Source organism: Engystomops pustulosus, unplaced genomic scaffold, assembly GCF_040894005.1.
Source record: "Engystomops pustulosus unplaced genomic scaffold, aEngPut4.maternal MAT_SCAFFOLD_854, whole genome shotgun sequence".
Taxonomy (NCBI): domain Eukaryota; kingdom Metazoa; phylum Chordata; class Amphibia; order Anura; family Leptodactylidae; genus Engystomops; species Engystomops pustulosus.
Genome location: NW_027285733.1, coordinates 1 through 13,677, shown reverse-complemented (window position 1 = coordinate 13,677; position 13,677 = coordinate 1). Strand labels below are relative to the sequence as shown.

The 13,677-nt window shown below is 46.3% G+C and overlaps 1 long non-coding RNA gene across 1 annotated transcript; it reads left to right on the top strand.

The window, feature by feature from the left end:
- The first annotated feature begins 1,104 nt into the window (after nucleotides 1–1,104).
- Nucleotides 1,105–5,846, top strand: LOC140112555 (uncharacterized). Its single transcript, XR_011852696.1, has 3 exons — nucleotides 1,105–1,149; nucleotides 5,248–5,490; nucleotides 5,564–5,846. It is a non-coding gene; the product is annotated as an uncharacterized lncRNA (long non-coding RNA).
- The last annotated feature ends 7,831 nt before the right edge of the window (nucleotides 5,847–13,677 follow it).

Sequence of the window (13,677 nt, the reverse complement as noted above, 5' to 3'; positions counted from 1 at the left end):
TAAATATGATACAATGATATATAGATATGAAATAGATAGATATGAGATAGATAGATAGATATGAGATAGATAGATAGATAGATAGATATTAGATAGATATGAGATAGATAGATATGAGATAGATAGATATTAGATAGATAGATAGATAGATAGATATGAGATAGATAGATAGATAGACAGATAGATAGATACATATTAGATAGATAGATATGAGATAGATAGATAGATAGACAGATAGATAGATACATATTAGATAGATAGATATGAGATAGATAGACATGAGATAGATAGATAGATAGGAGATAGATAGATAGATAGATAGATACATATTAGATAGATAGACATGAGATAGATAGACAGATAGATAGATAGATACATATTAGATAGATAGATAGATAGATAGATAGATAGATACATATTAGATAGATAGATAGATAGATATGAGATAGATAGATAGATAGATAGATATGAGATAGATAGATAGATAGATAGATATATATATATGAGATAGATAGATAGATAGATAGATAGATATGAGATAGATAGATAGATATGAGATAGATATGAGATAGATAGATAGATACATATTAGATAGATAGATATGAGATAGATATACATGAGATAGATAGATAGATAGATAGGAGATAGATAGATAGATAGATAGATATTAGATAGATAGATATTAGATAGATAGATAGATAGATAGATAGATAGACAGATAGACAGATAGATAGATAGATAGATAGATATTAGATAGATATTAGATAGATAGATAGATAGATAGATAGATAGATATGAGATAGATAGATAGATATATAGATAGATAGGAGATAGGAGATAGATAGATAGATAGACAGATAGACAGATAGATAGATAGATAGATAGATATTAGATAGATATTAGATAGATAGATATGAGATAGATAGATAGACAGATAGATAGATAGACAGATACATATTAGATAGATAGATAGATAGATAAGTAAATGATAGATCTATGTATCGGTGTTTTGCTATTGATCTTTGTGATGTTTCTTCTGTGACATCTTTTCCTATTACATATTGATGGAATCACTTAGAACCTTCACTATTTCATTAGGATTCCGGATATTTCCAGGGAGTGGAGAGACCTACTTGCCTATATGTTGGGGTGAGATGTGGGAGTCTCCTTTTATGACCATCGATTTCCGGATAGTTTTTCATCTTGTGTTAGTCCTTTAGGGGAAGTTTATGGTGGGGGGGTCATTAGAGGGGAGTGGGGGGAAGGTTATGGTAGGGGAGCATTTAGGAGGTCATGAGGGAGTAGAGGGGGGGTTATAGTGGGGGGTCATGTGAGGGGATAGGAGGAGGTTATGGTAGGAATGCAACTCGGGGGGGATAATGTTGCTGAGGTTATGGTAGGGGGTCTTGAGAGGGTAGTTTATGGTAAAGGGGCAGTTGGGGGGTCATGAGAGGGGAGTGGGGGGTTACATTTGGGGGCCTTTAGGAGTATGATGGTGGGGTTATAGTGAGGGGTCTTGAGAGGGGAGTTTATGGTAGAGGTGCAGTTGGGGGTTCATGAGAGGGGTGTGTGTGTGTGTGGGGTTTATGATTGGGTCAGTTAGGGATATGGTGGTGGGGTCATAGTGGGGGGTCATGAGACGTGAATTTACAGTAATGGGGCAGTTGGAGGGTTCATGAGGGGGTTGTAGCTTTATGGTAAGCGGGGGGGGGGGGGCTTAATGTGCATAATGTGACCAGCGCCCTGTATCTATACTTTGTATCTCAGCATGGTCTCACTATGTTGTGCTGGGTTTCGGCATGGAATCGGTTAATGTATGTATAACTAAGGCTTTGCTCTGGTAATGTGCGCTTGCCGGGGCTGGTGTCATTGATCTATGATTGATGGGCTGGTTGCCGCGGCTCCCGGCTGCAGCGCTGCTTTCTGCCTTGAATGCCAATTAGCAGATGAAATCTATTGTGCGGGCGAGCAGCTGAGTGCCGCTTCCAGGGAGGACAGGGTTAAGCTCGCCCATTGTTCATCTGCAGTGGCGAGATTCACCTTCCCGCGCTGTTGCTCTGGTTTATACAGCACAGGAAGGGTTAACCCAATGGCGCAATACGTTGTGACATGAAGGACTCATGGCACATCCTCCGCTATAAAATTCTAGTAGAAACAGAGCGATGGCGGGTCGTGGTTCCTCGCCATAGAGATGGCAGCTAGTGCCGAGGCCGGAGCCGGTGAGGGCGATGGCGTCTTATAGATAATAGGAAAATAGAAAGAACGGCGTGGCTGCGACAAGCGCCGGTAATCCCACCAAATCTTTTTAGTTATGTTAATTACGCCGGCTGCAGATGGGATGGAATTGGAAGCGCCGGCCCCACTCCCGGGGGGATCGCACTTGGAGAGGAACGTGACAAATCTCTTGCGGGAATCTGCGGATTTTCAAGGATTGTTCTGCTGTAACATGAATATTCATTGATGTTAGCGCCGCGCCTGTTAAAGAGGACGGGGACGCACAGAGAATCACTGACACATTGTTACGCCACATACAATGGCGCTGGGCCTGACACTGGCAGGGACCTCCATACTTCTAGTAATCTGAGATTATAACACAAGACCTGACAAGTGGCTGCACTGTATACCTCAACAGCGTGACCCTCACCGCAATATTACTACTACAGACCTGGCTCCCAATACGAGAGACATGGCACACAGCACTAGGGATGTAGCACCCAATTCTAGAAACATGGCACCCAGCACTAGGGATGTACCACCCAATACTAGAGACATGACACACAGTACAACAGACCTGGCACCCAATACTAGAGACATGACACCCAGCACTAGGGATGTAGCACCCAATGGCACACAGTACAAAAGACCTAGCACCCAATACTAGAGACATGGCACCCAACACTAGGGATGTAGCACCTAATACAATAGACATGGCACCCAGCACTAAGGATGTAGCACCCAATACTAGAGACATGACACACAGTACAACAGACCTGGCACCCAATACTAGAGACATGACACCCAGCACTAGGGATGTAGCACCCAATGGCACACAGTACAAAAGACCTAGCACCCAATACTAGAGACATGGCACCCAACACTAGGGATGTAGCACCTAATACAATAGACATGGCACCCAGCACTAAGGATGTAGCACCCAATACTAGAGACATGACACACAGTACAACAGACCTGGCACCCAATACTAGAGACATGACACCCAGCAGTAGGGATGTAGCACCCAATGGCACACAGTACAAAAGACCTAGCACCCAATACTAGAGACATGGCACCCAACACTAGGGATGTAGCACCTAATACAATAGACATGGCACCCAGCACTATGGATGTAGCACCCAAGACTAGAAACATGGCACATAGTACAACAGACCTGGCACCCAATACTAGAGACATGGCACCCAGCACTAGGGATGTAACCCAATACTAGAGACACAGCACACAGTACAACAGACCTGGCACCCAGCACTAGGAATGTAGAACCCAATACTAGAGACATGGCACACAGTACAACAGACCTGGAACCCAATACTAGAGACATACCACCCAGCACTATGGATGTAGCATCCAATACTAGAGACATGGCACCCAGCACTATGGATGTAGCATCCAATACTAGAGACATGGCACCCAGCACTAGGGATGTAGCATCCAATACTAGAGACATGGCACCCAGCACTAGGGATGTAGCACCTAATACTAAATTCATGGCACCCAGCATTATGGATGTAGCACCCAATACTAGAGACATGGAACACAGTTCAACAGACCTGGCACCCAGCACTATGGATGTAGCAACTAATACTAGAGACATGGCACCCAGCACTATGGATGTAGCACCCAATACTAAATACACACAGTACAACAGACCTGGCACCCAGCACTAGGGATGTAGCAACTAATACTAGAGACGTGGCACCCAGCACTATGGATGTAGCAACTAATACTAGAGACATGGCACCCAGCACTAGGGATGTAGCACCTAATACTAAATTTATGGCACCCAGCACTATGGATGTAGCACCCAATACTAGAGACATGGAACACAGTTCAACAGACCTGGCACCCAGCACTATGGATGTAGCAACTAATACTAGAGACATGGCACCCAGCACTATGGATGTAGCACCCAATACTAAATACACACAGTACAACAGACCTGGCACACAACACTAGAGATGTAGCCCACCATAGTAGAGACATGGCACACAGTACACGATATTGAGGCAAACTGCACGTGGTACCTTACTGTATCACTATTAATAAATGTGGGCCACAGCATCCACTACTAGAAACCTGGGACTCAATCCTAGAGAAACTGCACATAGTACAACAGACATGGCTCCCAATGCTTAAAAATGACCCCTGATACTACAGACATGGCACCCAGTAACAGAGACTTGGCACCAAGTCTTAGACATCTGTTTAGATTGTGAGCCCCATGGGGACAGGGACCAATTTGACATGCTTGTGCAGCGCTGCGTAATCTGTGTGCGCTATATAAATAAAGAATTATTATTATTATTATAGACATGGTACTCAGTACTACAGACATCACACCCAATGTTGGTAACATAGTACTGGTACTGGAGACCTGGCAGTTATTATTACAGACATGGTGCCTAGTATTACTCTAATGGCACCCAACTTTAAAGAGATGGCACCCTGTACTACAGACCTGGCACCCAGTACTGTTCACTCGACCACTATTTCTGATATATCAACTGGAGTTACAGATCCTGTCCTCAAGTCGGTCAGCAGTGGATCTGAATGGACTGTAATTTGATGGTTTTCCGACACTGTTATATGATGGTTACCACCGTGAGCACCCTGACCAAAGACTGGGTGACATCTGCACGGCTGCTCGGCCTGCTTTCTCATAGCCCAAAATGTTACATCTACCTCTTATAGTTACAGAGCAGGGCAGGCCCGAGGGAAAGCTGGGTGATACCACCTGGGGGAAATGTAATGGCCGCCCCCTAGCTTTATGAGGTGGGGGGGGGGGGGGGGTCTCATTATACATCATTTAGCATGCATGATACAGAATATTCAGCCTGTGCGCAGTATATACTGCACTGTCAGTAATTATCCAGGTATTTCAGTCCTGTCAGGACCAGGTGATTAATCATCACACCGTCACTATGTTATTTACATCCAATGGGGAGAGTTTGTCCCTGGAGATCCAGTCGTCCCTAATTACAAGAACCTCATTCCCTTAATGTCAATCTGTAGAGATTAATGGGGACGATTTCTGGAAGCTGATGGAGGGCTAGACCCATCACAACCCACGAAGGGTCCAAAATCTGGAACACAATGGATGATTCCAAAGGTATAAAGACTGGATCACAACAAAGAGATGATCTGCAAGGAGTCAATGCGACGTCTCTGCACCCCGAAGTATCACCGTGATCCACAATGTCCCCCGTTAACTGACTGACGAATACAGGAGAGAGAAGTTGGCAGCAGACAAGTGGAGTAAGATATTGTGTATCAATGTTTTTCTTCTATTTATTGTAAATGTATACATTGTAACAATATTCATTATTAGGCATCACCTCCAGCTACACGACATCCCTCCTGCTTAGGATCCTGCTGGTATCACGTGTGTTCTGTGTAACACTGGAGACAGGTGAAGTCCATGCTCACAACATATAAGCGCCCCGGAGGGGGTCACAGGCCACATCTGTATCTGGATCATTCTGTGTTCTCAGCACCTGGGGCGAGATCCTAATTGTCATCATCACTAACACTGAGGAAAAGAATAGACCGCAGAGTGCCAGCTAGGGGTTGTAGTCCAGAAGTTACTTGCAAGTTACACGGCACAAATGCTCCTCATCAGGTCCAATAAAAACAATCCTTTTAGTTTGAGCAGCTTTTTATGTTCCAGCACTTATAATAATTATTAACGACAGAGTAACCCCCGATGTCCCTCGCTGGTGGGCAAGACTTGGCCAATGACATCATCACCGATCAGGATGGGAAAACAACATGAAAACCTCAGGACAGAGTGAGGTAGAGGGTCACTTCTGTCCACTGGAGAAGATCACACATCATCCGAATGTTTGATATTGAAAGAAGCAGAAAGTAAAGCAAGGAGAGTAAAAAGATGTGTTACTTTAGAGTGCAAAAAAAGGGGAAAAGGGGCATGGACTGTGGGGTGAGGTAAAGTACAAGGAGAAATGTGAGGGAAGATCAGGGGATTCTGGAGTATGAAGAAGAAAAGTAGAGCAGTATGGAGAAGGGTACGGCATGATGGAGCCTAAGGAAAAAAGGTAAGATTGGATGAAGCGTGAGGAACAGAGGTAGGTGAGGATGGAGTGTGAGGAAGAAGGGTAGGCGAGGATGGACTGTGAGGAAGAAGGGTAGGTGAGGATGGAGTGTGAGGAAGAAGGGTAGGCGAGGATGGAGTGCGAGGAAGAAGGGTAGGTGAGGATGGAGTGTGAGGAAGAAGGGTAGGTGAGGATGGAGTGTGAGGAAGAAGGGTAGGCGAGGATGGAGTGCGAGGAAGAAGGGTAGGTGAGGATGGAGTGTGAGGAAGAAGGGTAGGTGAGGATGGAGTGTGAGGAAGAAGGGTAGGCGAGGATGGAGTGCGAGGAAGAAGGGTAGGTGAGGATGGAGTGCAAGGAAGAAGGGTAGGCGAGGATGGAGTGTGAGGAAGAAGGGTAGGTGAGGATGGAGTGCGAAGAAGAAGGGTAGGCGAGGATGGAGTGTGAGGAAGAAGGGTAGGCGAGGATGGAGTGTGAGGAAGAAGGGTAGGCGAGGATGGAGTGTGAGGAAGAAGGGAAGGTGAGGATGGAGTGTGAGAGAAGGGTAGGCAAGGATGGAGTGTGAGGAAGAAGGGTAGGTGAGGATAGAGTATGAGAGAAGGGTAGGTGAGGATGGAGTGCGAAGAAGAAGGGTAGGCGAGGATGGAGTGTGAGGAAGAAGGGTAGGCGAGGATGGAGTGTGAGGAAGAAGGGTAGGCGAGGATGGAGTGTGAGGAAGAAGGTAAGGCGAGGATGGAGTGTGAGAGAAGGGTAGGCAAGGATGGAGTGTGAGGAAGAAGGGTAGGTGAGGATAGAGTGTGAGAGAAGGGTAGGTGAGGATAGAGTGTGAGAGAAGGGTAGGTGAGGATGGAGTGTGAGGAAGAAGGGTAGGCGAGGATTGAGTGCGAGGAAGAAGGGTAGGTGAGGATGGAGTGCGAGGAAGAAGGGTAGGTGAGGATGGAGTGTGAGGAAGAAGGGTAGGCGAGGATTGAGTGCGAGGAAGAAGGGTAGGTGAGGATGGAGTGCGAGGAAGAAGGGTAGGTGAGGATGGAGTGTGAGGAAGAAGGGTAGGGGAGGCGAGGATGGAGTATGAGAGAAGGGCAGGCGAGGATGAAGTGTGAGAGAAGGGTAAGGGAGTTTGGAGTGTAATTAACCAGTCCCGCTGCATGGAGAGAGCTCACGGGCTGAGCCCTCTCCATAGCCGGTAAGTCTTTGCTGCATATTGCAGCAAAGGCTTACCGGTAACACCCGCAATCGGGTGTTTTCACAGCAATGGCTGCCGGCAAAGCTGCCGGCAGCCTCAAAAAGATAGCGGCGCATGGGCGCCACCATCTTACCTGGGATCGCCGCTCCCCGTGACGTCATCGGGGGGCGGCGATCCGTCTCCATGGTAGCCTCGGGTCTTCCGAAGACCCGAAGCTATTTCGTTTTAACCCCTTCATTACAATGTGCTGATAGCGCATATGATAGGATCGATCAGACAACCTAGGGTTAAAGTACCCTAGGGAGTCTGAAAAATAGTAAAAAGAAAAAAAAAAGTTAAAAAAAAAAATTATAATAAAAAAACCTAAAATTTCAAATCACCCCCTTTCCCTAGAACTGACATAAATATAAATAAACAGTAAAAATCATAAACACATTAGGTATCGACGCGTCCGAAAATGCCCGATCTATCAAAATATGATAACGGTTTTCAATGCGTTTAACCCAGTAACGGAAAATAGCGCCCAAAGTCGAAAATGGCACTTTTTTACCATTTTGAAAAATATAAAAAAATCTATAAAAAGTGATCAAAAGGTCGTACAGTCCTAAAAATGATATACCTTATATACTCGAGTATAAGCCTAGTTTTTCAACACAAAATTTAAGCTCAAAAACCCTAACTCGGCTTATACTCGAGTCAACTAAAAAAATAAAGTCAAAACTCACCTTTCTGACATCATCTGACATCATAGGTCCTCTTCTGTCTGAGACAGTCTGAGACAGAAGAGGATCTATGGGGGACGTCGGAAAGATGAGTACAGTGTTATTTTTTTTCCTACTACAGGGGCTGGGCAGGCTGTATGCTACAGGGGCTGGGCAGGCTGTATGCTACAGGGGTTGGGCAGGCTGTATGCTACAGGGGCTGGCAGACTATATACTGGGAGGCTGTAACCAATGCATTTCCCACCCTCGGCTTATACTCGAGTCAATAGGTTTTCCCAGTTTTTTGTGTTGAAATTAGGGGTTTCGGCTTATACTCGGGTCGGCTTATACTCGAGTATATACGGTAATTGAAAATATTATCAAATTTTGCAAAAAATTACACCACCCACAGCTCCGTACACCAAAGTATAAAAAAGTTATTAGCGCCAGAAGATGGCAAAATCAAAAAAAAAATTTTTGTACAGGAGGTTTTCATTTTTGTAAATGTATGAAAACATTATAAAACCTATACAAATTTGGTATCCCCGTAATCGTACTGACCCAAAAAATAAAGTAGACATGTCATTTGGGGCGCTCAGTGAAAGACGTAAAATCCAAGCCCACAAGAAAATGGCGCAAATGCGTTTTTTCACCATTTTCACTGCATTTGGAATTTTTATCCCGCTTCCGAGTACATGGCATGGAATATTTAATACCATCACTATGAAGTGCAATTTGTTACGCAGAAAACAAGCCGTCACACAGCTCTTTACGTGTAAAAATAAAAAAAAGTTATAGATTTTTGAAGGTGGGGAGTGAAAAATGGACATAAAAAACAGGAAAGGGCCTGGTCCTTAACCGGTTAAGATGGGTAGGGGGGATGGAGTGTATGGATGAAGAGTATGGCCGGATGTAGTTAAAGGAAGAAAGGCTAGTAAGGAGTTTGAGGGAGAAAGGTACAGTAAAGGAGGATGGATTGTGAGGGAGAAGGATTAAACATGATGGAGTGTAAAGAAGATGGGTAGACGAGGATGGAGTGTGAGGAAGTAGGGAAGGCGAGGATGGACTGTGAGGAAGAAGGGTAGGCGAGGATGGACTGTGAGGAAGAAGGGTAGGCGAGGATGGAGTGTGAGGAAGAAGGGTAGGCGAGGATGGAGTGTGAGGAAGAAGGGTAGGCGAGGATGGACTGTGAGGAAGAAGGGTAGGCGAGGATGGAGTGTGAGGAAGAAGGGTAGGCGAGGATGGAGTTTGAGAAAGAAGGGAAGGCGAGGATGGAGTGTGAGGAAGAAGGGTAGGCGAGGATGGAGTGTGAGGAAGAAGGGTAGGCGAGGATGGAGTGTGAGGAAGAAGGGTAGGCGAGGATGGACTGTGAGGAAGAAGGGTAGGCGAGGATGGAGTGTGAGGAAGTAGGGAAGGCGAGGATGGAGTGTGAGGAAGAAGGGTAGGCGAGGATGGAGTTTGAGAAAGAAGGGAAGGCGAGGATGGAGTGTGAGGAAGAAGGGTAGGCAAGGATGGAGTGTGAGGAAGTAGGGTAGGCGAGGATGGAGTGTGAGGAAGTAGGGAAGGCGAGGATGGAGTGTGAGGAAGAAGGGTAGGCGAGGATGGAGTGTGAGGAAGAAGGGTAGGCGAGGATGGAGTGTGAAGAAGAAGGGTAGGTGAGGATGGAGTGTGAGGAAGAAGGGTAGGCGAGGATGGAGTGTGAAGAAGAAGGGTAGGCGAGGATGGAGTGCGAGGAAGAAGGGTAGGCGAGGATGGAGTGCGAGGAAGAAGGGTAGGCGAGGATGGAGTGTGAGGAAGAAGGGTAGGCAAGGATGGAGTGTGAGGAAGAAGGGTAGGCGAGGATGGAGTGTGAGGAAGAAGGGTAGGCGAGGATGGAGTGTGAGGAAGAAGGGTAGGCGAGGATGGAGTGTGAAGAAGAAGGGTAGGCGAGGATGGAGTGCGAGGAAGAAGGGTAGGCGAGGATGGAGTGTGAGGAAGAAGGGTAGGCAAGGATGGAGTGTGAGGAAGTAGGGAAGGCGAGGATGGAGTGTGAGGAAGAAGGGTAGGCGAGGATGGAGTGTGAGGAAGAAGGGTAGGTGAGGATGGAGTGTGAGGAAGAAGGGTAGGCGAGGATGGAGTGTGAGGAAGAAGGGTAGGTGAGGATGGAGTTTGAGAAAGAAGGGTAGGTGAGGATGAAATACATAGAAGAAGGGTAGGGGAGGATGGAATATAAGCAGAAAGGGTAGGGGAGGATGGATTGTGAGGGAGAAGGATAGAGGTTAATGGAGTGCAAGAAAGAAGGATAGAGGAAAATGGAATGTGAGGGAGAAGGGTAGGAGGGATGTAGTGTAAGGAAGAAGGATAGGGAAGAATGGAGTGTGAGAGAGAAAGGTAAAGGAGAATGGAGTCTGAGGAGTAATGTAAGAGGTAATCGAGTTGGAGGGTGATGGAATGATGGAGTGTATGAAAGAAAGGAAAGGGAGGATGAAGTGTGAAGAAGAAGGGGAGGGAAGCGGAGAAGGTAAGATCTTCTACTTGACTTGTTGTATAAACTCCTGTGAAGATTTGTCTTCAGGACGACTTACAGTTGATTTAACACATCTGCCCCTAAATGGTTAACTCCACCACAAAGTTCTAAGAGCTGAAAATAATCCTTGTGGGTTATTAGCGGCGGATTGATTGCTATTACAAAATTGAGTTGTAAAAATATTAGGTCTCCTGAGTTTACTATTTTGCACTAATCTGCCAAATCCGTTGAATTCTTGGCCTGGCAGCCGCAGAACGTTTGTTTTTCTAGATTTTGTGGTCCAAATTCTGACATTAACACTTATACTCGCTCCATGGATTGTGTCAGGTTGTTGTTACCAAAGCAGGAAATGTGGTGGTAACATGAGGCGGAGACCATCAGCAATCGTTCTACGTACGGGAGGTTTTCACGCGGATATATTACTGCAGCTCATGACTCTTCCAAAATCACTGCCAAATCTACGTCTGATGGAGTCACTGACAGGACGGCTCTCTAATAGGCCGTCACTTTGTTTATCGCTGGATGATTCACCACTGTTTCCTGGGACGACACAAACCCTCATTATTGTCACCGTGTCACGCCGGCCATCCAGGCAATGCATCCAAATCCAAAGTGAAATCCCAAAATGATCGTTTGGGAAGAAAGTTTGGCAAAGGCAAATCAAATATGAGGGCAGTAATTCATCACCAAGACGTCCGCTCCCATTACTGCCTTCTAGTCCAGGGGGGGGGGCGGTCTGAAATCCAAACAGATACAAACACGGTTATGGAGGTCTGTGCCGGCGGCTATGACAACGCGCCATTGTGCCGAAAGTGGAATGTTTAGGGAACCAATTAGCAGGACGTCTGTGGTGCCAATGAGGGAGCAGAGAGGGGAGTGTGGCAGCATTGGTGCCAAGCGCCTCACCTTCCAACATCTATATGCAATGTCTGGATTTGTGCAGAGTGTGGAAAAGCAAAGGGACGCTGGGTCCCTGGAAAAGATTAAGATGTATGATTAATGAGCCAGCGCCTCGCGTTACACCAAGTTGGTCCGAGCCTTGACTCCTGGGGCAGAAAGACTATAATCTACTTGGCTTACTCCACCCGGCGCCCTGGGGTATCGGGTATCTGAGGTGACACCTAATGATGCCTGGAATATGAGAAACAAGTAGGGGATCAGGCCTGTAATGTCCACTGGATATTGGGAAGCTGGTTATTTTAATACTAGGAGCCCACATATGATACTGCTGTGCAAGATCTCATGGCCATCATATGATAGACTCCCTCATGATTTTATGGCCATCATCTTTTAGTCCTCATCATAATCTCAAGACCATCATATAGTAGTCCTTATCATGATCTCTTGGCCATCATACAGTAGTCCTCTTCATGACCTCATGGTCATCATATGGTAGTCCTCATCATGATCTCATTGCCATTACACAGTAGTCCTCATCATGATCTCATGGCAATCATATGGTGGTCCTCATCATGATCTTATGGTTATCATATGGTAGTCCTCATCATAATCTCAAGACCATAATATAGTAGTCCTTATCATGATCTCTTGGCCATCACATGGTAGACCTCATCATGATCTCATGGCCTTCATATGGTAGACTTCATCACGATCTCATGGCAAGCATACATGGAATTCTGACTATAATGGGGCTCATTTACTAAGGCCCGCTGGCACACTTTCATCTGACTCTCCACTGTTTTCGAGAGCCACGTCATAGTGCTCCGCTGCCTACGAGCCACATCATAGTGCTCCTGACACGCAGCCACATCACAGTGCTCCTGACACGCAGCCACATCACAGTGCTCCTGACACGCAGCCACATCACAGTGCTCCTGACACGCAGGACCCTGCAATAAACAGTTCACACTAATTTTGCGATAATTCCCTGTAATAAGATACATGAGGCTCGGGTATCTCAGCTTTCCCCACGTATGTGTCGGTCTTCTCCAGGTATGTCACTGCTCACACCCTGCTCCTGTGATGTGGGAGGAGAACTTCTTCTGACCTTCAGGGTGAAGACACACATGGCGTTTTTGGGCCGTTTTTACTAAGTGCGTTTTCAGATCGTTAAAAACGCATGCGTTAAAAAACGCATCCGTTTTTTAAAAACGCATGTGGTTTTTGAAAACGCACGCATTTTTGTCCGTTTTTCATTGCGCAATTTCGGAAAAACGGACAAAAACGCATGCGTTTTTAAAAAACGGATGCGTTTTTTAACGCATGCGTTTTTAACGATCTGAAAACGCACTTAGTAAAAACGGCCCAAAAACGGCCCAAAAACGCCATGTGTGTCTTCACCCTCAGGCGCTGGAAGCTTTACAGATTGAACCAGTTTCAGCTTCAGAAGATTTTTTCCCAGAAATAAACAACGTCTCCGATTAACCTCCTCCGAGGAGACATGACTGACAGCACCCTGTACACACGTCAGACACAGCAGCTGTAGCGGAGTAGACACGTCAGACACAGCAGCTGTAGCGGAGTACACACATCAGACACAGCAGCTGTAGCGGAGTACACACATCAGACACAGCAGCTGTAGCAGAGTACACACATCAGACACAGCAGCTGTAGCGGAGTACACACATCAGACACAGCAGCTGTAGCGGAGTACACACGTCAGACACAGCAGCTGTAGCGGAGTACACACGTCAGACACAGCAGCTGTAGAGGAGTACACACGTCAGACACAGCAGCTGTAGCGGAGTACACACATCAGACACAGCAGCTGTAACGGAGTACACACATCAGACACAGCAGCTGTGGCGGAGTACACACGTCAGACACAGCAGCTGTAGCAGAGTACACACGTCAGACACAGCAGCTGTAGCGGAGTACACATGTCAGACACATCAGCTGTAGCGGAGTACACACGTCAGACACATCAGCTGTAGCGGAGTACACACGTCAGACACAGCAGCTGTAGCGGGGTACACACGTCAGACACAGCAGCTGTAGCGGAGTACACACATCAGACACAGCAGCTGTAGCGGAGTACACACATCA